Below are 26,039 nucleotides of genomic sequence, written 5' to 3' on the forward strand. Positions count from 1 at the left end.
GTGGGCCAAATAATCTTATTGACTTTTTCAGTCATTGGAAAAGCCTCTGTAAAATTGCAGGCTGGCAGGATAATTATGCTTGGTTTTTGCCTCACTTCTGTAGGAGCATCTGGAAGGAAAGGAACAACAGAATTTTCAGGGACAGAGAGGAGCCGACAATAATTATGGGAAGGAAGATTTTGAAAAACATAATTTCCTTCAAGTGATGAAGGAGGGGGAAATTGATATAGGGGACAAGAAGATAGTTAAAGAAAAAGACAGGGATCCCAAAAGACAGGATGCCAGATGGATTCTATCTCCGAACAGACGGTCAAAAGACAACTTTGATGGTGCTTCTAATGGCAACCCTGGCCCCTCTGGAATCGATGGAATTATAAGAAATAGTTTTGGGGAGGGGATTGCGGCCTTTGCTCTCCCACTTGGAAGCTAGACCAACCATTTGACCGAAGCCAGAGCCGCGTGCAGTGTGGTAAAGCTACGTGCAGTGTGATAAAGCTGGCTTTTGAAGCTGGAATTTCCAAAATTTGGCTTGAAAGGGACTCCAAAAACATAATTAAAAATATTAATGGTATCTCCCCTCCCTTGTGGTCAATTGCAAATATAATTGATGAGACACATGTAGCCCTCACAAAATTTGAGAAGGTCTACATGACTCATGCATTTAGAGAGGCAAACCCAATTGCTGACTGGTTCGCTAACAAAGGGGTGGGAGTAGACAAAGAGATGATCTGGTATTTCGAAAAAGATATTTTGATTGAGGCTAAGTCACTAATCGAGCTGGAGAAAATCCATGAAAGTACAGGTCAATCTAACTGTAATCATGTTTAATAAAGAAAGAATGGATGTTGGTACGAGCCATAATAAGTTTCCTGGTTTTCATAATCTCAAGGGATTTTCTCCATCTTGTCGACACATTTGAAGGATCGTTATCATTTTCACTTGCTATTGTATCAGAGAGGTGAATGATCACGAACCCAATAATAGAAACAGAGCCAAAATTTTGGCTGGAAAAAATTACAGAGATTGGGGCTCATGAGAATTGTTGAAGAAAAAATGGACATCATTACTGGAGAACAGAGCAAAAAGGAGTCAACGGGTGAAGTGGAGAAGTGGAAGAATATGGGAAAAGTTTGGAAAAAATTGGAAAGGGGCGGGGTTGCAAATTTTTTTGAGAAACTCCATGGTTTTGACCCTAAGGTCACCAACAACATGGTGAACTCGTGGAACAATGGAAAGGTCAAGGTGAATGGGTTTTCTTTCCAAATCACAGAGGAGGTGGTTGTGGAGGTCACTGGTATCCCTATGGAGGGTTTCAAATTCTATAGGGACAAGAAAACTTTCGTCCAATGTAGTCAAGGAGTTCGCGAAAAATTCTGCAGAGATGAACAAGCGAGAAAAGAAAGAGTCTTTCTATGTGACGGAGACTATAAAGAAGTTCTGGAGGTATGTTTTATTTGTCCTCATTGATTATGTTACCCTGGACCCTAGGTTTGATCGGGTCAAAACTAACCATTTTGTGATTTTAAATCATTTTCGCCATAAGAAAAGAATTTCCATTCCCTTTTCCCTTCTCACTTCTATGAACAAGGAAATATCTAGTTTCAAGAAGAAAGCCATTTTTAACCTTGCTTTGCATGAGGGATTATTGCTCCTCATCCATGAGCATTTCAAAGCTTAGTCTATGTGCAAAAACCCTCCTCAAGTTGAGGATGTTGACAAAGGCAGGTCCAGCTTTTCTTCTGACTCTGATGACATTGAGAGCATTAGCTCGGAGGAGGAGAATGTTTCCTCAGGAAAGAAGAAAAAGGTCAAGCTAGGAAACTGTCCACGACTACAACTCCTAGAAAGAAAAGCCCTAAGGATCATGACCATGCCCAAGAAAAAGAGGGTTATGCTGAGGAGGAGGAGGAAATGGATACGAAAGATTCTGACAAAGTGTTGGAGGAGGAGTTGGAAGAGGAGAAACCTGGGAAAAAATAGAAGAGGGAGGTAGTGAGAGTTGAGGAGACTAGAAATCAGAGGATGGATGATATTCCTCTTCCGCTCTCCCCCATCAAGTCTTAGCCTCCTTCAGAAGAGAAAGAGAATGTCATCACTGGTGAGAATGAGGGGGAAGTGCAGGTCAAAAATAGGATAAACGCCTAGAAAAATTTCAATGTGAGGACTGCTACTATGGGGATTTTTAGGGAAGTTATGAACCCTCAGATCATGGTGGACAACCTGGAGCATCCTAGGCTCAATGAGCTCATAGACCTAGCTATCCTGACGATCTAAGACAATGCAAGGGAGACTAGAATGAACCTTTTGAATAATACCCACAGTAGTATGATTGACAAATTTAGATCAATCAAATGGCTCTTCCATGAGTTGGAGGAAGTAAGAGAAAGGGTATCCCAGATGGAAATTTTTAAGAATAAGACAAGTAATGATGGCCAGGAGGACCAGGATAACAGAGAAAGCTTAAATGAAAGGAGATTAAGAAATCTTGAAAACTACAACCATAACCTAGCAAGTCAAATGATTTCTCTCCCGAGTTTGATGAATGACAACATCCAATCCCTTGTTGGTAAACTTAAGGACAGGGGCTTGCTGGTGGAGGAGGGAGGATAGAACAGGGATAAGGCCAGGTCAGATGATGATAAGGCCACAATCAATACGTTCACTAGTATGGATCAGGGCATGGAGAAGGTCTAGGATCAAATGGCAAAGGAGCAACAAAAGATAGTCGAGGCAGCTTAGACTATGCAGGAAATGGAGAAGATAACTAAAGACTAGTTTTCTTGTCTTTTGTCTTTTCGTCTTCCTGGCTTTTGGCTTTTGGACAGGCTTTCTGTAGTCTATTTTAGTTTGTTTGTTTTCTGGCCTTTCTGAGGGCCTTTGTTTTGGGCTAGGCCTTCGAGCTTTTTTCAGCTATTGGATGTGAGGCCTCACCAAATCCATCATAGTACCAATGAGATAATTATATTACGATGATTTTAATCCTTTGTATTGATACACTTTTGAGACTGTAGGGTTATGCTATTTTGATAACTGCATTTTGATGATTCACAATTACTTATGCATATTGACCTAATTGATGCATTTAATGATTCTATTCATGTTTTAAGCTATTGCCATTTCTTTAACAGATTGAATGGTAGAAATGCTTGTAATGTAAGAATGTAATGTTTAAGTGGAAATTAGAGTTAATAAATAAATAAATTTTGTTATGCATTGAGACCTAACCTGCATACCTAGGAATTCAATAGTTGTGGATTCAACATCTTGTCACAATGACAAAAATAGACTATGAAGCTAATCATAATAGTAAATTGACCATGTTATGATAAGTAAAGTTTGATGTTATAGTATTTTGAGCATTTTACGTGGAAATTATTAGAAAAAGTAATTTAATTAAAAAGAATGAAGTATGGAACTCAAATGTCGAATGTGATATGTAAGTTTGATATTTTAATATTTTGAAGGTTATATTTGAAATGATTTAGAAAGGGAAAGTTAATTTGAGATGATGAAATATATGCAAGTCTAATGTTGAATGAGATAAATATTATTTCACTTATGTACTTATTGTTTACATGATTTTCTTGGACTACTGATGCTTGAATTTAGTGTGCAGGAATTTGACCATGGGTTTAAAGGGGAATTGAGGCTCAAACTACTACAAACATGACATAGCCAAGGTTGAATCAGTGGAAAAGATTCAAACCTCATTGTAATGTGTTTTATTTTGTATATGTGAATTTATATGTGTGTAATAGCTTAGTTCATGCATTATTGGAGTTAAGTCACTTTTAATGTAATGTGTTGTTTTGTGTGTGTCATTTGACACTTGTGTTGTCCATGTAGAGATGCCATGTCATTCAAGATTTGACAAGAAGTAACCTAACCTAAACCTAACCCCAATGTTGTACCCAAGTTAACCTCACATAGAAAAAAAATGCCATGAGGAGTCTCAATCAAAAGAAATTCGAATTTGGACTTGGCTAGGGTTTTTAGGGGTCATTAGGTGGTCCCTAAGTGTCTTTTAGGTGAAAATAAGTTACCCATATGATAGTACATCATGTCAGGGACCTATTTTTGATCATGTGAGTGCCTAGATAGCCTAGGGAGCCCCTTTACCCATGCATTCTTCCATCAATTCGAATTTGGAGTTGTCATATCCATGTTCCCACTTAGTCAAAAATAGAAAAGTTAGAGGAGACAAGTTTGTAAGAAGTAGTGGCTTAGTGTTTTTGCTAAAATAAGCTAGTGAGAAGGCTTTATTAGAGGGTCTTGGCCAAACTAGTGGGGTGTCTACCCACTCTCTAATTTTAGAGACTGTTAGGTTTTTGGAGGCAGATTAAGGAAGATCTACTACAACTATCCTTACCATAGCTTGGACCAAGGTTGGTGTCTCAGAACTTGTTTCTTCTCATTTCTTGCTTTTAGTATGGTTAAACAAATTTGCAAGTGTGAGAGTTCATTAATAGAGTATGCATTTGCATTATAAATCTTGTGATATGGATTTTTGAGTATTCTGTGGAAGTGTGGTGTTCTTGTTGCATTATGAGCATTGATTATGTATTGTGACAATGTGAGAATGTGTGATGTTCTTGTAAATTTCTTGGTTCACCTTCTTGGTATGTTTTTGTTGGAATGGAAAGTGAATGTGTTTTGTGCTTTTGGAGATCCTTTCTTGGTTTTGTTTTGTTGTTCATCATTTCTTTTGCTGTTGTTCTTGTTTGAATGTGAGTGTTGATTGTGATTATGGGTGTGAAGGCTTCACTCACCCTTGGGAGGGCAGAGAAGCCTTGGGTGAAGGGCACAAGTTGGGCTTGACATTGCAGGGATAAAAGAAATATTTTTCTTTTACCTCATGATGAGGTTTGTTATTATCATGGAGCACGGGTTCCATCATGGCCATAAATCTTGTTGTTTGGGAGGTATAAGGAGGTTTGGTGGATGAGGAGAAGATGGTTGTTTTGAAGGCCTTGAGAGGCAATGCAGTGGCAATATGTTGTTTATGTTGTGATGTCCTTGAGAGGCAAAATGCATTGGCAAGATGATATATATGTTGTTAGAATTTCTCCTCCTTGAAGAGCCCACCTTCACCCAACGTTTTATGATTCCAATGGTGAATCATTGTGCAAGCCATGGAAGGGTGTTGATTGTGTTGTGTTGTGTCTTCATGCAAAATTTTGTGATGTATGTGTGAATCTCAGTTTGAGCCTTGTTCCCCTAGCGCTGGGGTGGTCTCTTTGGAGGCCTATGGTTGGGTGGAAAGCACCCATGGTCATTGTTGTTCTTTTTTTTTGTTACATATGCAGATTTTGTGCTCAAGGGAGCAATGGAAATAAGCTTGTTATGATCATCTTATGGATGTTTCATGGAGATAAAACTTGTCATTTTTCTTGTAACTGTAATGGAGAACTCTCCATATTGTTCATATGGTTGCAATGAATGATTGCATAGTAGAGAAGAAGGGATATGTCATTTGTCTGGAAGGAGATATTGTCTTTCATGGAAGCAAATATTGTATTTGTAAAAGTATAGTTTCTGTTCTTTTGTTTTGTATGGGGCTATAAAAGAAAATCTCCATTTTGTATATACTACTATGGAATATGAGTTCATGGGAGAAAAGAATGTAATTTGAAGGTTCTCATAAATATTTGCATTATAAGACTCCATCTTTATGTTCTTAGTTTCAATTAAAATACTTGGTTATCTTCTCAATAATATATGAGAGAGTTTCATGTTCAGAATTAGTCATTATTATATCTTGAAATAATAGATTTAAAATTCTTTCACTCATGTTTCCCATGTAAAAGGATAGTAGGTTAACTCTCAAGTTTTAAAACACAAATAGATTTTGGTATAATTCAATAGAGTATTTTATTCGATGCCTTAATCATCTATTGGTATTAGCACTAATACTCAATGCTATGCTTAGTTTCCATGTCACCATACCTTTAGTAAGAGTCAAAATAAATAAATAATAATAATAACTAAGATGAAATTATGGGTGAACAATAAGTTAAATCTGGAAGTGTGTATTTCATTCTCTGGAAATTTTATGGGAAAGAAGAAAATAACCCACATCAAGTTGCTATTACAGAGCAATAAAATAACCAAGGAGAAATTCTCTAGAATCATATCTTAGACAATAGAAAATAAATAAATAAATAAATCTATTCCTAAAACTTGTAAGAAAAAAAAAGATAAAAAAGAACCATGTAAATCCCGTGACCCTAGGTCGTCCCATTTATAAAACAACAAAAAAAGCATAGGACAATGATTAAATAAAAACTAGGGCATCTATGTTTTGTTTTAAACTAGGATGTACCCACCCACTAATACATTAATCTCTATATAAAGGCTATGCACATTAATCTCCCTAGGCGCCCATCATTTTCCATCTCTTCCTAGCGCATTAAATAAGGGAGACAAGTACTGATTTGGGTTGACAAGAGTCAGCAAGGACACTCCCTTGTGGGTTGGCACCATCCTTTAGGGAGAGAGGTGAGTTGTATTATTTTTTTAAAAACAAAACTTGGGGCCACCACCTTGGTAATCGGCTAGTACCTAGTAAGTTGGAAAAAAGAAGAGAAAAAACACATTTGCAAACTGAAATTTCTACTTTCTCCAACTCACATTAGCCTAGGTAGCAGAACCCAAGTGCTTGGGAAGAGTGAAGAGGTAGGTGGGTGTGGGGAAGGGAAAAAGATACACATGTTGTCGGAATTACCTTGGAGTAAGCAAGAGATCTAGTCAACATCTTGGCACGGGAATAATTAGAAAATGAGAATGTTTTATGTATTTTATTTGTTTTGTGTGTCATTTTAAGTATAGAGAATTAAATCTAATAAAAGGAAATGGAATTAAGAAGTTAATTTAACTAATAAAATGTGTTGTTAATGGGGTGATTTAAGATGCATTAGATTATATGGAGATAATGTTTTAAAATAAATAAATGTTAATGTTAGTAAGCCTATTGTTAATAACTAGTTGTTAGTAAATGAAATGGTATAGCAATGTAGTTAGATTAGCTAGTAGTTAATATGCTAGATAGTTAGTAATAGTCCTTTGTTAGAGTTAGTTTAATTGCTCAAATGAAATAGTGATTTTGTGTTTTAGAAATTAAAGTTAAGTATTGTCTTAGTTTGTAGTAAATAATATTAGTTGTTATTCAATATGAAGTTATTAAATTTAGTTGGTAGTTAATGCAAATGGTGCAAATGTTACTAGTATGTTATTAGTTGTTTAGTTAGTAATGTGTGGTGAATGGGAAGTGTATTGGAGTAAAGATTAATCGCTGATAAGTTAATAATCTAGCAAGTCGTATATGTTGGATTATCTAGGGGCTAGTGGTTTTACTACAATACAATTGTTTGGAATTTCATTAGCTCATATTAGTAGATTAGTCAATGAGTAAAATTAGCGAATCTTAGATGATATTTGCTTAGGAAATATTGATAGTGTGTAGGATTTAATTAAGTAATGACATGTGGGATAATACCAAGGAACAACTATATTTATACTCATATAATATTTTGTGTAAGTAGATTATGGTTATAATTTGAACCTATAGTACTAGATACAATGTATGTTTAGAACACAATATAAATTGAGATCTCAGGAAACTATATATACATATATAACATTATAGTGAGTAACTTAGTTCTGATCGATACCCTAAGTGATATGTTGTGCGGGTAATGGTGCTAGAAGGAAGTTGTTAGTGGAGAAGTCAAAGGTTTTAGATTGAATTAAAGATGAAACTATAAAATTAAATAAAATTAAACAAATAAATAAATAAAATTTAAAAAAAAAAAAAAATGGTTGTGTTTTATCTTGTAAATTTGTGGGCATGACATTGGACCTTTTTTTTGGCTGGGCTTCTTTGGCTTATTATCAGCCTTGTTTTTGTAAAACTTATGGGTTTCAGGATCCCTTAAAACCTGTTTATCTTATCAAAAACATTAATGATCAAGAATGATATATTCACATAGTTTTTCAATTTTTTAAATTTTAATAGTAATTCATATAGTGACTGTAATTTTTCAATCAAATTTTAAATTTTATAAAATTTAATAAAAATATTTACGATTTCAAAAGCATATTTTCATACAAGAGCTCTTGAAGAGCTTGTGTCCCTTACTTTGAGAAATAGTAAAATATACCAATAGATATGGGGGATTTCATTGTATTATGTATACGAGCTTTGATATAAATAAACAATAAATTTTATATTATATAGAAAGATAAAATAAAATTTAATGATGAAACTAAATCTATATTTAATAGAAAACTTGAAATAAAAAATGAATAAATACAGACAAGTAAATCCTTATAAAAAAAGTTCAAAAAATTGCATGATAAAATATTTTTGAAAAAGTAACATTGAAATTTTATACTTATTTTTTATTAATAGATTAGAATTAATTATCAATTTAACAATTAAATTTAGATTTAAATTGTGATTTAAAAAATAAAAATAAAATATATACCATCATTACATTTATCGTTAATGTACAATTTAAATATAATTATAATATTTTATAATATAAATTCACTTCACAAAAAATATAAAAAATAACTTTTTTTAAGACTTTAAATAACATATTATTTTATTTTCAAAGTAGTAATAATTTAAAACATCTTATATCCCTGTTGTAAGAAAATTGGAACATTAAATTGTTGCTTAATGCATATGTAAGATTGACTCAATAAGCCTTTCTTGCCTATTTATTAGCACATTAAAAATAAATTTAAAAAATTTAGACAAGAAGGAAACATGTCACATCGTCATTTTTGAGTTGTGTTGGGAAGTGACCATTGATTTAGGCAAAGTGAAATATGACATCACTTACAAAATATGCCATTTAAATATTCTTGAAGTATTCTGTGAAGTATTAAATGCATCTTTATCTATAATATTTTTGTTTTCTTTTTTCAATAGGAAACAATTTATCCCTATGAAATCGGTCTATGACCAATAAGAAATAAGAAAATTGGATAGTTAAAATTGAATTAAAAAAATTATGCATACAAACTTTAGTTTTAATATTTTATTTTTGTATAAAAATTAATGTTGGGGTCTAATGAAAATATTAGTTCCCTGCCTTATATAAGGGACAGACTAATAATTAAATTTATTAATTAAGAAATAAATAATTATAATATGAAATATATGAATCATAAATTTTAATAACATTACAATGATTGAGAAATGATGTTTTGACATAGTTTTTCATATTTTTATATTAATAGTAATGCATACACTAAATATAATAATAAATAAACCTACTTCTAATCATAACACTAAACTTATCTCAAATTCTAATGAGAACTTTGAATATAATGATCATTCACATCTTTCAATATGTTGTGAATTGAAGCATGCTTAGCATTAAGTCAACTATAACAAAAAAAAACTAAATGTAAAACCTAAAAAATTAAGTCAAACCCCAAACCAAATTAAACCTTAATGATCACACTAAATTATTTTAAAACCTAGCTATCTATAAAATCTAAGAAAATCAAATCTTAAATATTAACAAGTTAAATTATACTTATAATACTAAAATATAGAAAAGGTGGGTATAGGTAATTTTACTAAACAAAATGTTTTGTTCACATTTTTCTATAGTTTCTTACCATAAGTAGCCTAAGGAACCATATATAGTAGAGAATTGAATTCTAGACATCATTTTAATTAAAAATGTGCAACTTTTTATCTCATTTATATTAGGCTTTTCTTATTTCTTTTTAAATTTGTTGTCCTCATTCTTGATCCTTTAATTTACTCACTACTATGAAACTAATTAATTTCAAGTGGGGGCTCTTTTCAAATGACTATTTGATTATATCTGAGGAAGAAATTGAGCGCATCCACAAGCTTTATTTCCACATAATTTGAGCAATAAGATCATCACAATATGATGTTTGTACTGCCCACCCCTAGTTTTCTTTTCATATTTTATTGCCAAATTCTTTTAGGCCAGTTTTATGGTTATGTTTTATGATTAGTGGTAGTTGTTTACCATATTTGATTTGATGTTATCTCATACTCAGTTTATATATTTTATGAGTTGCTTAATACTTAGTTATTTCATGTGTTCATGATTATTCTTTTGATGATGATATATGCATGTTCTTATAGTGATTTTAATTATTTCACGATGATAGTTAGATGAATGATTTATATGCAGCTTTCTATGGTTACTTACCCCATACTTGTGTATGGTGTAGTTGTATGTTTTACTTTATGTTTGATAGTTTTGATATTGTTGAGGGAGGGAGTCATAGTCACCTACTAGTCAGGATCTACATGATACACCACTCCCTGCCATTGCATGTTCAATTTAGATTATATGTGTATATACATGTTCAAATTTTATATAGATTGTAGGTATCGGGAATCAAATTCCTTGAGTTGCCAGGATGAGCGTGCCTTATCGCAATATCTAACTGGTAAAAGAGGGGAGATAATTCTTGAGTCCAAAAGCTAACTTTAAGCCAATTGTCCTAGAAAGGAGTACAAGTATCTATGTTCTACCCTTCTAAATTTGTCAAGTGATGTGAACATGTCATTTTCACCCTCGAGTTTGGTCTAGTACTCTGTTCTTTAAATTGGGTTTTTGTATTAATCTTATGGTCTGTGTGATTTCAATTATAATAAAATAAAATTAAAAGATAGTTTAATGAAAATTTTATAAAGAAAAATAAATATTTAATTATATTTAATTAATTGATAAATTAATTAAATAAAGAAATTAAGTTTAAAAGATTTAATTAAAGTTCTAATTTTGGCATAATTATATTTATTTAATTTAATAATAATTTATTTAGTAGTTTCATTTTTATAATAAACTCTAAATAAAATTATTAGTTAAATTAATAAATATTTTATTAAAGATGTCTTTTGATTTAATAAGAGAGAGAAATAATTAATTTAATAAAATTTATTTTAATTAGATTGCAAAAGGTTTCATGTGATTGCAAAACTAAAACCCTAATCAGGGAAAGCTATTTACTAAGAAATTAGAGCTCATTTCTCCACACATAGGTTTGGAGGAGCCAATTTCTGAAAAGAGGGTTTCAAAAGAAAGGGAATTTTTCTTGAGATTTTTGTGCATTTAATTGTTTCACATAATCTCCAAGTAGTATATTGTTGAAGTTTTGCATAGTAATTCTTCTTTTGAAATCTCCACTTTCTCTGTGATTGTGGATATGTATTTAGAATTTAATTGGGTTGAAACCCTTGTTTGTGGGTTTATTGTTCTTCATTTCAAAAACATCTATAAATGGATTAAAAATTGGAAACCCTTGTTTGAGAATCTTGTATTCAAAATTAGATTGTTTAGAGAATATAGAATTTGGAATAGGTTTTGGAAAGGAGTACTCAAATCTAGTTAATCAATTTTGATAGTTTTATAATTAACACCATAGCAATAATATGTATAAATATAAAATATGTATAAATATAAAATATGTATAAATATAAAATATGTATAAATATATTAACACCATAGCAATAATATATTACTATTGTAATAATGTTTAAAAAAAAAAAATTGAAACCGTGTTGTATGTTTTCTTGGATTTCGGATTGGGGGTTTTTCTTAAATTTTTTTTTCTTTAAATCAAATTTGGGCAAGTGGGGGTAACCCCCACCCCCTTTCCTTTTTACTCATCACACTCATTATAGTTGACTGCGATGGCAGCCAAGGCTTTCATGCAGTCCTTGACTATTATGGCAATCGAGGCTGCCAATGCAGGCAAGCTGTGCATAGGCCTAGGGCTGTGTAGTAGCCAACCCATAGTTTGGGGGTTTGTTTATATAGTATTTTTTGTTATTTTAAAAAAATTTACTTATTATTTTATTATTATTATTATAGATTTTAATTATTATTTATAATAAAAATTATTTATTATTATTATTTTTTGGCAAAAGTGGATGAGCCACTAGAAATATATAAATATATATATTTAAAATAAAACTGGTTCAAGATCTCAATTGGGAAAGAACTCGAAAGAAAACCCAACATCGTCACAATATATACAAATAGCTAACATCAATATATACAACATTATTATATCGATGGACAAAAATGAACAAAACTCATCTCATCCAAAATTTGAAATTTGTCAAATTTTACATTTTCATCATAGAACAGGCATGGTGACCTCGAATTCAATCAAGATTTTCAATATTTATAGCAAGATTTATATGACATGCCTGAAGTATGGAAAATAGCCCAAACGAAAATAGAAAGAAACTTCTATGCTATCTTTCTGCCATATTTTCGCTTGAAGCGTCCATACTAGGAGTGGATACCAGACTAGGATTGATAGGGAAGCCCCATCCAAGATTTGAACATGTTATAGGAGCAACCCCCCCATCTCAAGCTCGGGCCCTTAGTAGCAACATTTGAAATGCCAATGGAAATTCCAGTGGAAAATGGCACACCCCAAACATTTTCTTTGTTGACATCCAAGTGAGGTAGCCAAGTAGTTTCTTGTGAAACATGGCAGACAAAACCATGAGAATTAAGAGCTAAAGTCAACTAGCCTCCTAGTTCACTAACCGACTGAGTTGGGGGAGCCAAAGGTGTCTTCACAAATTTTTCTCGTGCTTTAGAAACTAGGATACCCAAAATATCAATCAGAGCAAATCCTATTTTCTTCACCTCCTCTGTCAGCTGATAACTCATAGCACGTGTTGTGAATTAGGGTCTTAGTTAGGAATTGAGGATTATGCTTTTTAAAGGATTTTTGTAGCGCTTCAAATGTCATCATAGCCTCATGGTTCTTCATAAGTAGGGTTCTTGAGAATATTCTGCCTACTAGGGCATTTCCAGACCATAAATCATAGCTTTGCATCACCCTTTTCAACTTGTTATCAATCTAGTATTCTAGTTAGACCACCTTGCTAGCAATAATTTTCAATCTTGACATTGACTGTAGCAGATCCATGGCATTAGACATAAATATGGAAACCAAAGTTGAAGGAAATAACACATTTCTTGTGGATACAGAAAAGAGACCCTCCCCAATTATGGTTTGAATTGCTCAGCAAATGTTGTAGGAGTGGACAATGAACATAGTGTCTTGGACTGCATTGTCTAGAGGGTGAGAAATTGCATCTTCCTCCACTGCCAATTGAAGTTTGATTCTAATTTTTTTAGGAAGAATGCAGCTATGAAATTGGTGATAGAAATCACATTTCATGCATGATTCTTATGGGAGTGACATTTTGGAGGCAATTTAGATGGCGAGAATAAAAAACCAAAAAGATGAAGACATAAGAAGAGGTCCATTTATTAAATCAGAATCCAATTGCAATTTGTGTAGGGAAAAGTACAAAGTTGACACCCCCAAAATTTATGAATAAGAAAATTGATCTACTGCCATATGTATCTGAATTTAGTCTTGCCATGTGCAAAGTACCACATGTAAAAATTGAAGTGAAATTGTACTTCAAATGATGTCAGCCAACAAAATTCTATTCAATGAGGGAGATTTAGCATGATTTTGCCATATTCTCACACATGATAGTCTGATTAATAAAGACACCATTTAAAGTTTGGTACCCAATTTGAATAATGCTCAGTGACCAATGAGTGATGTCAGACTACCCATGAGTGCTCAGTTATAACTATGGTCAAGTAGCTTGACATGATTCATTTCCTTCTTAGCTTGGCAATCACACATGCAACTTAATCATTATACCTATGAGTACTTAATGATAACAATAGCTAAGTAGCTCAGTATGAGTGTCTTCCTTCTATGACTTGGCATATGTGAACCACACAACACATGAAACACACTCAACACCTGTAGTTAGTGGCTAACTCAACATTACTCAGCATGAGTCTCTTCCTTTTGTGACTTAGCATGTGCAGACCACTTGGCACATGAAACACACTTAGCACCAAGTAAGTGGCTTGCTCGGCTTTACTCGACACACAAGGCATTCTGGCTTGCCCATCTTGAGTTGTGGCTCGACATAAATAAATCACTTAGCACATGTAACACACTCGATACCTAGAAACATTGGCTTGCTTAGTATAAAGATCACTTGACACATATAACACACTCGATACCTAAATTCATTGGCTAGTATGGTACATGTGGCATTTTGGCTTACATGACATCAATGTGACTCAGCATGTATAAATTACTCGGTGCATGTTACACACTTGACACTTGGAGTGACTAGTTTAATCAACATTAATTGTGACTTAGTATGTATAAATTCCTTAGCACATGTAGTACATGTAGCATGTTCAACCCCTAGAGTCACTCAACACCTATAGGGAATTCTGGCTCAACACCTATAAGAAATTTTGGTTCTACACCTGAAGTCACTCAACACCAATAAGAAATTCTGGCTCCATGCATACATTGTACTCAACTTCTATACGTCATTAGCCATTAGCTCTTGCAAGTCCTTATAATGCTCCATTACTCAACACATGTAGAATGCTCGACACCTAAAGTCACTCGACACCTATAAGGAATTTTGGCTTGGCACCTTTATGAAATTCTGGCTTGGCATCTGAAGTCACTCGGTACTAATAAGAAATTTTGTCTTGGTGCATGTCATTATCCATTAGCTCCTACAAGTCCTTATGATGCTCCATGAATGCAAAAGGGTTTAGTGTAAAAGTTGTAATCCCATTACAACCTAAGTTGGAGAGATAATCCACCAGTCTATTACCCTCTCTATATGTATGTGAAATTTTGACTTCTTGAAATTGATCAATGATATTCCAAATTTGTTGGAGCACATATTTAAGTTTCCAAGATGACGATTGTCTCTTAGTATAGGCTGAGATTATAACTTGAGAGTCACCTTCAATCTGCACCTAATGGAAGTTTCCTATCTTTGCTAGAATTAGTCCTAAGAGCAATGACTGAGCCTCGACCATATTGTTAGTTCCTATCTAGATAGGGGTACCATTGTAATTTTCATGACATTACCAATGGAGTCTCTAATGCAAGTACCCAAGCCTAATTGTCCTGGATTACCTCTAGAAGCTCCATCAAAGTTGAGTTTGACAAAGCCAAGCATAGGTTGTTGCCATTTGACTATAGATCTATCTATAGGAGTATACATCTTTGAAGAAGTGCCAATTCCAAGTGGAATAAAAATTGATTTCCATTCTCAAATGATACTTCCATCCCATGGAGTGATAGCTAGGTTAAGTTTGCATCTAATAACACTTGCATTAATAACTTTTGAGATCAATTATTTAATGATTTGGAACACTTTCTCTAAGGATGATACTTCTTTTCTAAAAATCCTCTTGTTTCTTTCCTACCATATAGCACAAATTAGTAATGCAGGTGTAAATTTCTAGATTCCTACAAAGAGGGCATTGGGGTAAAGAATTGGCAAAGCCTAAAATATGTCCCAAATATTATTTTGTAATGGGGTATAAAAATTTAATTTTTTAATCCAACATTGGTATGCAAATTGACAACTTACAAACAAGTGGTCAATTGATTCATCTTCCTCACCACATAAAACACACTTGAAAGGAGGGACAATATTCATCCTAGCCAATCTATCACTTGTTAGAATTCTGTGCTTAATTGCTAGCCACACAAAGAACCCAACCTTGGGTAGCACTAATTTATTCCAACAGAACATGAATGCTCGAGAAGGGGTTTTTGTTGACTCACTTTGCTGGAGAAGTTTGTAACCTTCCTTGATTGAATAGTTACCATTTTTGGCTGGGATCCACATTATTTGATCCTTAGCCTTTGATACAAAAGCTTTTCTATGTAAGAAGATATATTGAAGTTGTTGTTTGTATTGAGAATATAAAAGGATTTGGTATGGATCTTTCAAAATTACTTTCCTTGAGAAGATGCAAATTGCATCCATAAAGTGAATAGCAAGGATGCCCCATTCTGCTTCTATATCTGAAATGATATTTTGTATATTTGGCATTGTATTTAATGGAGGATGTCCATTCCATGAGTCACCCCAGAAGTTGATCTTTTCCCCACAATTTAATTCCCAGGAAATGTAATTAATCACAACATCTCTAGATGCCATCATGAAGTCCCAAATGACTAATCCCTTAGGAGGGTCTAACATAGAGAATATTTTGTGTGGCTCATTCTTATCTAGATATTTTTGTTGTATAATTTGACACCAAACTAATTGTGATTTAGTGTACATCTACCAAGCCAACTTACCACCAAACACTTTGTTCCTTGTTGTCAAATCATGAATACCCGCTCCACCTAAAGTAGGATGAAATACCATATTTTGTAGAGAAATAAGTGGAAATTTCTTTTCATTAGTCAAATTTCCTGACCATAGAAAACCCTTAATAAGTTTTTGAATTTGAGAAACAATAAGAGACGGTGCTTGCATGACAACCATATAGTAATTAGGTATTGTAGAAAGGACTGACTTAATAAGCAATATTCTACCAGATAATGACAACCATCTAAATTTCCAAGAGGCAAATTTTCTCTTAATTCTTTGATATACACTCTTCCAAATTTTTTTCTTATTTGATCCCATAAGAAAAGGATTCCCAAGATAAGTGGAGGGTAGCAAATCCTCAGAAAAATCAAAGATATGCACAATCTTATTTGAGATGATTCTGTTTATGAAAAATAAGACGATTTTTGACTTTTGAGGATTAATTTTCTACCTTGAAACTTCTAAGTATAGCAATAAAATTTTCTTAATTTGTTTAGCCTCAGAGACTGTTGAGGCACCAAATAGTAATGTGTCATTAGAAAATAGAGAGTGAGTGACTATAATTTTTGTGCCTTCAATTTTTGCTCCTTTCCACTTATAAGATAGATGATGGTGTTTGATATTCCTACTAAGGGCTTTATCCATGATGATGAATAAAGCCAGTGAAAGAGGATCACCCTGTTAGAGGCCTTGCATGGAGGAAAAGAAACTAGACACTAACCCATTAATAATGATTGAAAACCAAGCCCCTGAAATGCAAGCTTTAATCCACTTACACCATTTCTAATCAAAGCCCATTTTTTGGAGGACTTGAAAAAGGAAGTTCCAAAAAACTCTATCATAAGCCTTTTTCATGTCTAAATTGATAGGAAAATTAGAATATTGATTACTCTTGATGGAGTGAAGTACTTCATGAGCTACCATTGCACCCTCCATTGTTTCTCTACCAGGAACAAAACCACCTTGTTTGGGAGATATTATGGATGGAAGAAGTTTTTGAAGTCATAGATAAATGGCTTTGGTAATAAATTTATAAGTCAAGTTGTAGAGTGAAATTGGGCAAAAAATTTGCAAAAGTTTTGGGCTCTTTGGTTTTTGGAATAATTGCTATATTTGTATAATTGAAGTATTTTGACATAGATTTGAACTTTATGGATTCCTCCATAGTTGCTAGAAGGTCCCACCCAATAAAATCTCAACAACTCTGAAAGAATAGTGCTATGAAAAAATGTGGACCTAAAACTTTTTCTGGAGGAAAGGAGAATACTACCTCTCAAATTTCTTTAATGGTAAAAGGGGCCAAGAGCTTGGAATTATTTTTGGGGGAGATCATTGTAAGGATATGCTAGATGAAATCCTCAACTTGCGAGGGAAAAGGTGAAGGGCGCTTTGTAGGTGCAAGAAGATTCTGAAAGAACTTGACACCCTCATCTCTAATCTGAAGAGGATTGGTTAGAATATTACCTATTTCTGCATCCAAAATTTGAAAAATTGATTTAGTTGCCCATTTTTGCTGGGCGGAAGCATGAATTTTTTTTTATGTTTTTGTCTCCTCATTGTAACTAGACTTCCCTAGATTTTTGTCTCCAGTAATCTTCCTCCCTATTACAAAATTCCTTCCATTTAGTCTGTAAGTCTTTTTACTTAGCATAAGTGTCACTATTCATCCCAAACTTGATAATGGAGCAATGAATCTCCTCCAATTGTAGCTTAACAATCTCTTTCTATTTGGAAATGTTCTTAAAAACTCATATGTTCTAGATTTTGATCTGCTCATTAACATATTTTAGTTTACTAGCAAATTGATGCATTCTAGATCCTAGAGAAAAAGGAGCATTGATCCACCAGTGTTTTAAAAGTGGAAGAAAATATGGGTGATGCAACCACATACTCTAAAATTTAAATGATGAATTGTGTTGATTTTGATCCAAAGGTACAGATTGATCAATGCCTATGGAGAATGGAAAATGATTAGATTCTGATGTAGACAAAATCTCTGAGTGAAAGCCAAAATTACCTTATTTTTAGTCATGAGAAAGCAGAAATCTATCCAATCTGACTACAATTTGAGCAAAACCAGATCTCCTATTTGTCCATGTAAACTTGCCATTAGATGGTTGAATATCCATCAAATAATTATTCTCAACAAATTGACCAAAATCTTGAATGGTTTTAATGGGTGGGAAATACCACCAACTTTCTCATTTTGATTCAAGATTGCATTAAAATTACCCCCAAGGATGACTTGATGAGAGTTTTGCGATTGAATCAACATTGCTATTTGATCCCATATTTTCAAATTTTCTTGAGTGGGGGTAGGGCCATGCACATTGAGTGAAGTAAATGAGACGTCAAATTCAAGCACCTACAACATTTTCCAATTAGCTTATTGTTGAATAAGGTGACCCTGAATTGTTAATGGGTTCTAAAGGATAGCAAGGCCCCCAGAGGCACCCATGTTGGGAGAATGTACTGAGGACCACCTTCGCCATTTGGCTAGGGATTTTTGAAATGTTTCTTGTGATAATTTTTTCCCTTGCAGCAACACAATGTCAGCTTTTGAGGATTCTAAAAACTTATGAATCTTGCCTCTCTTATTAGAGGCATTTATGCCTTTGACATTCCATGATACAATTCTCATTACTAACAAGGAGAACAAGTTGTTTTCCTCATCAATCTCTTGTCAAGAACAAATTTATCATCTAGTGTGGTCTGAATACTTGAGGAAATCTCATTCCTAGTCTTATAACCCTTTGGGAACCGTCTAGATTTGGGTGTCTTGGAGGTTTGAGGGCAAAGAGAGGGAGACTGGACAATGAGGAAATTGTGTTGAATATCAAAGTTTGACAAGTTGTCTTGATGCCTAGATTCAGGTTGAACCTTAGAGACCTAGGCTCCTTCAAAGTGACCTCTTGAAATTGAAACTCCAGCTGATTAGCAACCTATGGAAAATTAGAGCCCTCCATGTTGCTTGGAATGTTTTGAGAATTAGGCTCAATTTGATCCTTGTCAATCTTAGGTTCCATAAAATTTATATCTTCAAAATGAAAATTTGAATTATTTGCCACATGTTGAAAGATACTCTTCTTGAGACCTAGAGGATCCAAGTCAAAGCATGACTCCAATATCAAATCTACTTTATCTGCTTGGTTTGGAGTTTCAGAATCATCAGCGTTCATGCAATTAGACACTTTCTTTTGGACAATTTGACTATTCCAATATTGAAATTCTTTGAGTAGTACATATAGGTCACTATTTTCTTGATTCATAATATTAAATCCTTCTTCTTAAGCAATACCAAATATGATATTGTTAGCAATTGTAGAAGCAATTTGATCTCTAATTTGAAGGCTTTTCCAATCAACATAATGGTTTTTGATAGGATCCTTAGCTTTGAAGCAAACTAATGACATATATAAAGGTGGGTGGGTCTTATCCATATCCAAATGATGCCAAGAAGACTTTAATGCTAGTAGATCATGAGAATTTTTCTATTTAGCTAGCAAAACTTGTATATATGGTAAGACTGGCTGTAAAAGTGTAGATAGTTTAGATGCAGTAGAAGGATTCAAGCTCTGATTATGTACTGAAGTGTAGGCACACTAAAAAAAAGGCCATAGGGAGCTTATCATGGACTATATCTAAAGGGGCATTGTAGGCACATATATTGGGATCAATTCTATAATGTGGAAATACTTCTTGAACCTCATTAGTTGAATCTTGACATTGAGTGTTGAAGTGCCCCAATTTATCTTGAAACTTTTGAACTGTTTTCTCTTTCTAAATTATGATTGATTGGTCCCATGAACCCCATTGAGAATTCATAACCAAATAAGAGGGAAGAGGTTGTCACATATCTAGCAATAGACAAAGTCTAGCATCCAAATGTGGTTGATCATATGGAATGAGTTCATGTAATAGTAAAATTCCCAATTTGTTTGCAAGAATTTCAGTGATCTAAGGATCCTTATACTCTAGAGCTAAAGAGAGGAAGGATATCCAATGTGGTAGAAAAGAAATTTGGAGAGATTTTGGTTTGAAATTTGGAATCAAAATCAAAGTATATAAACTAGAACCACAACAAAACCAACCTTTCTGTTTATGTACCAAATCTCTAGTAGCTTTTGATTGAAAAATGGCTATGAAACATTTTGATTCAAAGTCAATATAGAAGATATCCCTTAACTCTGGCCAAGACGCATGAGCCCAATCTTTAATAGTAAAAAATAAGACAGAATTAGATGAAAATTTACCAATTAAAGCAATTTTCCAAAGTAGCCCAACAGAGTTTTGTAGCATATGGCTAGGGAGTGTGATCATCAACCTAACATTAGCATGTGTATCTTTTGAGATAGATTTGGCCATGACTTGTTTCTTTCTCCATATTTTTTGTTTCTTGGTTGGTATGAAGGGGGCCCTAGGAGGATCTTTTATATCTTTATGGGGTGGTTCAGCATGGGGTTCCTGAATCGAGTCCTTATCCTAGGTAGAATCTAGCTGGGAATGAAATGTTGGTTCTAAAGGAAACCCTTGACAAATATCAAAGATCGACTATTTGTGATTAGATCCATTCTTTTGGTTTTGCTTTGATTGCTTCTTAGCCATGTGCCCACTTTGAGACAACTGGAACTGAGCTCACCATTTTGCCTGCTTCGAGGGTTTGATCTTGGATTTACTTGGTGCCGATTGAATTTGGATTCAGTTTGAAACTTGCTTGTTCTTGGAGCCATCTAGTGCTGATTGTTGCTGGAGTCATTTTGAGGCCTGCAATGAGGTTTCTCCTTTTTCAAAGCTTGATCCATGCCCAAAATATAGTTTATCCCCAAATTCTTGCTGATGGGCATTATGAAGAGGATTCACGAAAAAAGGTTTATCTAGTTGGACCACCACTTTCCCTTAGAATATTGATTTTTCACCTGAGAATAAATGGGTTTCCCAGAAATGGCAATGTTGGAACTAAAGAGAATCATGCTCCTATGTAGTCGGCTGAACAACAAGATTTGAAGAAAAAATGCTGGAGAAGGCATCAAGATATGAAACCCTAGGTTGGTTTTGACTGTTAAATCCTGGTTGAGGACTTGGAGCTGTTTGCATGCCTGAAAATTCATATATGCAGGCACTACCTATGCCGAAGACTTTCTCTCCTATACTTGCACTTGCAACTATACATGCCATAATCTCGATGTTATTTATTATTATTAAATTAATAATAATTATTAAATTATTAGTTATTAATTATTATTATTAATAAATTGACAAATATTATTGATTGATAATTTAATAATTATTTTTATTAATAATTTAATAATTATTTTTAACTTATAATAATACATAATTATAGAAGTTTAGTTGTACAGTGTCTTTTTAAAAGAAAATATGCATGTTTTAAAGTTATCATTGGAAATTGTAATTCTACTATTTTGAGAGAATTTCTTTTATCTTTATATGATTCAATTTGGTTATATGGTTCATAATATACGCACATAATTTTATACTAGGGAAGTTTTATGTCTTTCAAAGATTCAAAAACCTTAGTAATTATGATACCTTGGAAATGAAAACTGAAATCCTGTTTGTATATGAAACCTTTGTGTTTTGAAAACCAAATTAACTATGAAAATAGTTGTTAAAATTTTGATGAGATGTATGGTGTATTTCATGTTGGAGTTTGAGTTTTACTTAGCATGTTGACCAGTTTTGAATATTTACTAGAGGCTTGAGGATTTTATTGTGTGATGATGTTATGGTTATATTTTGGTCATGGTCTTTTATACCCGACTATGATGATGTATCATGTATTTTTTATGATGAGTTTGATCAAATTTTTGTAATGCTTTTCAGTTTCTTGTGTACAACTAAGGTGAATGGTGTAACTTTTTTGGTGTAACCTTTGAGTTTTGATTAGTTATCTTTTGGCGCTTTGTAGTTGGCTTGTATAGGACTATGGTGCATATTGTATTTTATCTATAGATTCTTTCTATTTTCTTGTAAAGGGATGAGGTGAAAATTATGATTTTATGAGTTGTACTTTTCTGAGCCTAGGGTAGGTAATCTATGTGTATGTTGGGAAGTGGCTTGCAATGGAGGTCAAAGCCCTAAAGAGGCTACCTCAATAACCCATTGTAAGTTGTTTTAATAAGTGATGATATTTCATTAAATGAGGGTAAAATGAATTAATAAGAGTTAGTGTTTTTCCTCAACACTAATACTTTATAGGTCAATTTTTGACCTTTTATTTCAACCAAGCCCTTAATTGGCATGTTGAATATTTTTTATAAAAAAATTTATGCCCAAGTTGGTCAAAATTTTGAACAAATTAGGTTTTCCCAATTTGGTTGAAATTTTGACCAAATTGGGTTCATAATAAAAAAAAGGAATAAAATCATCATCACTTTTTTATTTGGTTAGAGGAGGTTAGATGTGGTCTATGTGTGTGGGAGCCATTTGAGGTAAGAGCCTGTAGCATTTTGCATTGATCCATTTTCATTTAGGTTTTGTTTCTAGATTTTCTCAACAAATACTTCAAATCATTTTTTCTTGTTTTAATGCACAACTGTGATAGTCATGTCTTTGGAGTCTTAATCACTAAACATAATGAGGTTTGCCTTAATATATATTGTAGATACTTGAGTCTCTATATAACTTTGTATTGATTCTGGTAATGATCTTCCCTTGTTGTGTACTTTATATTGATGTTATGATAAGGAAGGAAGATTGGAAGACATTTTGTTAATATTTTCAAATTATTAGAATAGGTTAATCGAACGCAAAAATTAATACAAGTTTTTAGCAAACATCAATATAGTATACTGTGAATTGTGAGTTTTGTTTTCAACTTTTGAAGGTTTGTGATTGCCTACTTTATAAAGGAGGACCAAAATTAGAAAATGATAATGTTTTAAAATACTTCATGCTATATCATTTATGTAAGTGACATAATAAAAAGATGTCAATTACTGCAAGTGTAAATAGAGGAAGGATTGAATATTCTGATTCCCTAACTTTTTTTGAACATTACTTTCTTTTTTAATTACCTTAGTTGGGCTATTTTGGTACAATATTTGCCTTGAGAAAGTGGCCTTGCCAATCTTCAATGATATTGGAAGACCATTCTCTCCCATTATACATTATGTCTCCCCATGATTCAATTCTTTCTTGGGGCTCATTTATCATATCAATGGAAGAACTCCATGATTTCCCTTCTTTCTACTTAAGTTGTGGAGAAAATGGAATGGATAAGCTTATGGGAATTGAAGTCAGATTAATTTTTTTTATAAATGCATATAAAGAATGAATTTTAGAAGGAAAGTAGAACATCATTTTTCTTTTATATTTTTAATTAATGTTAGGGGATTTCATAAATATGATTTAAAACTTAAATTATTTAGATTTAATTGTATAGGATAAAATATAGATGATGAATAATAATGCACATGAAAAAGACCCTAAACCCATATTTTACACATAAATATAAATTCTTATGATATGGGATGTAAATGTAGGAGACTAATATTGAAATGAAGAAATAAAAGGTACTTAGCTCTGAAAAAGAATCGACTGAAAACCCTGTCAAACAATCTCAAAAATTGACAATTTCTGTGTTCCTTGACCAACATAGTGGGGCACAATCTTATCTCAAGGCACAATTGTGCCCCCCAAAAAGTTTACCTTGACCTAAACTACTCTAACAAAAATTATGTTTGTAGATCTTGAAAGTTTGACAAAAAGGGTATCCAAATCTAGACTGTAATTTGTTGTTCCAAACTATATCTGCAAGAAAAATGTTTTTGTTTATTTGATGGGGGTTTTTCCTTAAGAAGACCCTAGTTCAGGATCAACCTTGAAATGTAATTGAAACTTCAATATGAATAAAGAAATTAAATGGAACTATTCACTTTGCTTATATTGAAATCCTTATGGAGGATTCAAATCCTTGAATCCACAAGTATGGATGCTCTAAATGAATGTAGTTCTTGATAGAATGTCAGATGTCTCAAATAAGTGGCATTAGATCTTCAAAACCAATCTTGAATTGATCTCTGATTAGGAAGAGGCTTGAATGGAAATGAATGAATCTTCAACTAGATTCCTTCAATGGCCACTAATGGATCTCCTTGATAAATTGAATGCTTGAAGATGGATGCTTTCTTGAACTTGATCATGAAAGAGTATAACTTTGTCTTATCTCCTTATGCCTTGTTAAGTCTTCTTGAGCATTAGATAAAATGAGAGGAGGAGGCTTCCTTATATAGAGATCTAGAGAACAAACTCTAGAGAAGGCCGACATGGGAGCATTAAATCTCAATAAACCTTAACACCTATAAATGGACCTAGATGAAATGAAATTTAAGAGTTTACCATTTCAAAGACCAAAATAGTTGATCTGAGAGTGGGAAAATAATTCTTTCTGAAACCCAACATACAAAAATCATGGAACCTTAACATTTGAACTTGGGGTTAGGGATGAGGTCAACCCTACCTTAGGTTAGGGTTTAAGTTGTCTTTGACCTAGGTTAGGGTCAAGAACTTGACCAAAAAGCTCATCCTTGATCTTGAGGTCATCCTTGAACTAAAAGTCAAGAATCTCAAGAGTTTAGTCAAGAATGCCAAAAAGGTGCATAAAGAAAATGGAAAAGGGGGCAAAATAGGGGAAAAAGATAGATGCAAGACAAAGACCCATTCAATGTGCTTGACATGACCCCAAACCACTTATTCAGAGGCTAAACTAGTCATAAGTGGAAGGGCTTCCATTTTCTGAGAATAGAGATCTTTTTAAAGGTTCTTATTGCATCTTAGCACAACCAAAAAATTGATCTAGCTTTGTACATATTATAGAATCCAAATAATAAAACAATAAAACTCATTGAACCCATTCTAATGACTTACCTCAAGATCTTGCACAAAAAATAATGAAGAATAGGAGAAATAATCATCCATAGCTTTTATTTCAGCATTCATTTTTTCAAGATTGGTCAACATCCTCACTTGCCGACCTCTCATGTCAAGTAATTTCTATATTGTTTCAACACAATGTTCTTGCTTCTGAGATAACAATTCTTGAGGTGTATTTTCCTATAGAACATTAATTTTTTTGAACAATTCACTGAGAGGCATAAATGTTGTCACAAATATAACAACTCTGATCTTCTCTGGGAATTTTTGCATTATTGATCTCAAATACATGCCTCCAACACTGTGACCCACCAATATTACCTGTACCCAAAAAATTAAAACTAGATGAAATTAAAACAGATCATTTATTGAGGGGAAAAAAGAAGAAGTGGTGTAGAGATCATACTTTTTGGTGGGGAGGAAGAGAGTTGGACAACTCAATAATTGGTTGATTTATGTCAAACCATGTTTGAATTTGACGGACATCCATTGGATGAATTCCACAGAAGGAAATATCCATTATAGTGGCATCATGGCCTACCTTTTTTAGGAGAGGAAGAAGTTTTTACCAACACCAAGCTCCATGACATCTTCCAAGAACTGACACAAAGTGTGCGTTTCCCCCTACTATTGCCTTTGCCTCCATCATTGATTTTATTCAATGAATTGAATTTTTCACAAGAGTTAATTATAAGAGAAGGAAGGAAAAATACAATAGATATATGATATCATGTCATGTCATGTCAATAGAAGAAAAAAATGCAACACATCCATTTCACAAGTAAGTCAAAGAAAGTAGAAAGTAAAGGTTATTTTCATTAGAACTTGATTGAAAACAATGACCACTAACATGTATCATCATTTTTGAAAACAAAGACCATTAAAGGGAAAGGGAAAAAGTAAAATGGATATATTACAATATTTCATATGAATTGAA

The 26,039-nt window shown here is 33.2% G+C and overlaps 1 pseudogene; it reads right to left on the bottom strand.

Annotated features, from left to right (window-relative positions):
* Nucleotides 1-310: 310 nt before the first annotated feature.
* On the bottom strand, nt 311-25,748 carry LOC149573548 (methylesterase 8-like; annotated as a pseudogene).
* Nucleotides 25,749-26,039: the final 291 nt, after the last annotated feature.

Source organism: Cupressus sempervirens, chromosome 2 (genome assembly GCF_028749045.1).
Source record: "Cupressus sempervirens isolate cs-2001-9-10 chromosome 2, ASM2874904v1, whole genome shotgun sequence".
NCBI classification, from domain to species: domain Eukaryota; kingdom Viridiplantae; phylum Streptophyta; class Pinopsida; order Cupressales; family Cupressaceae; genus Cupressus; species Cupressus sempervirens.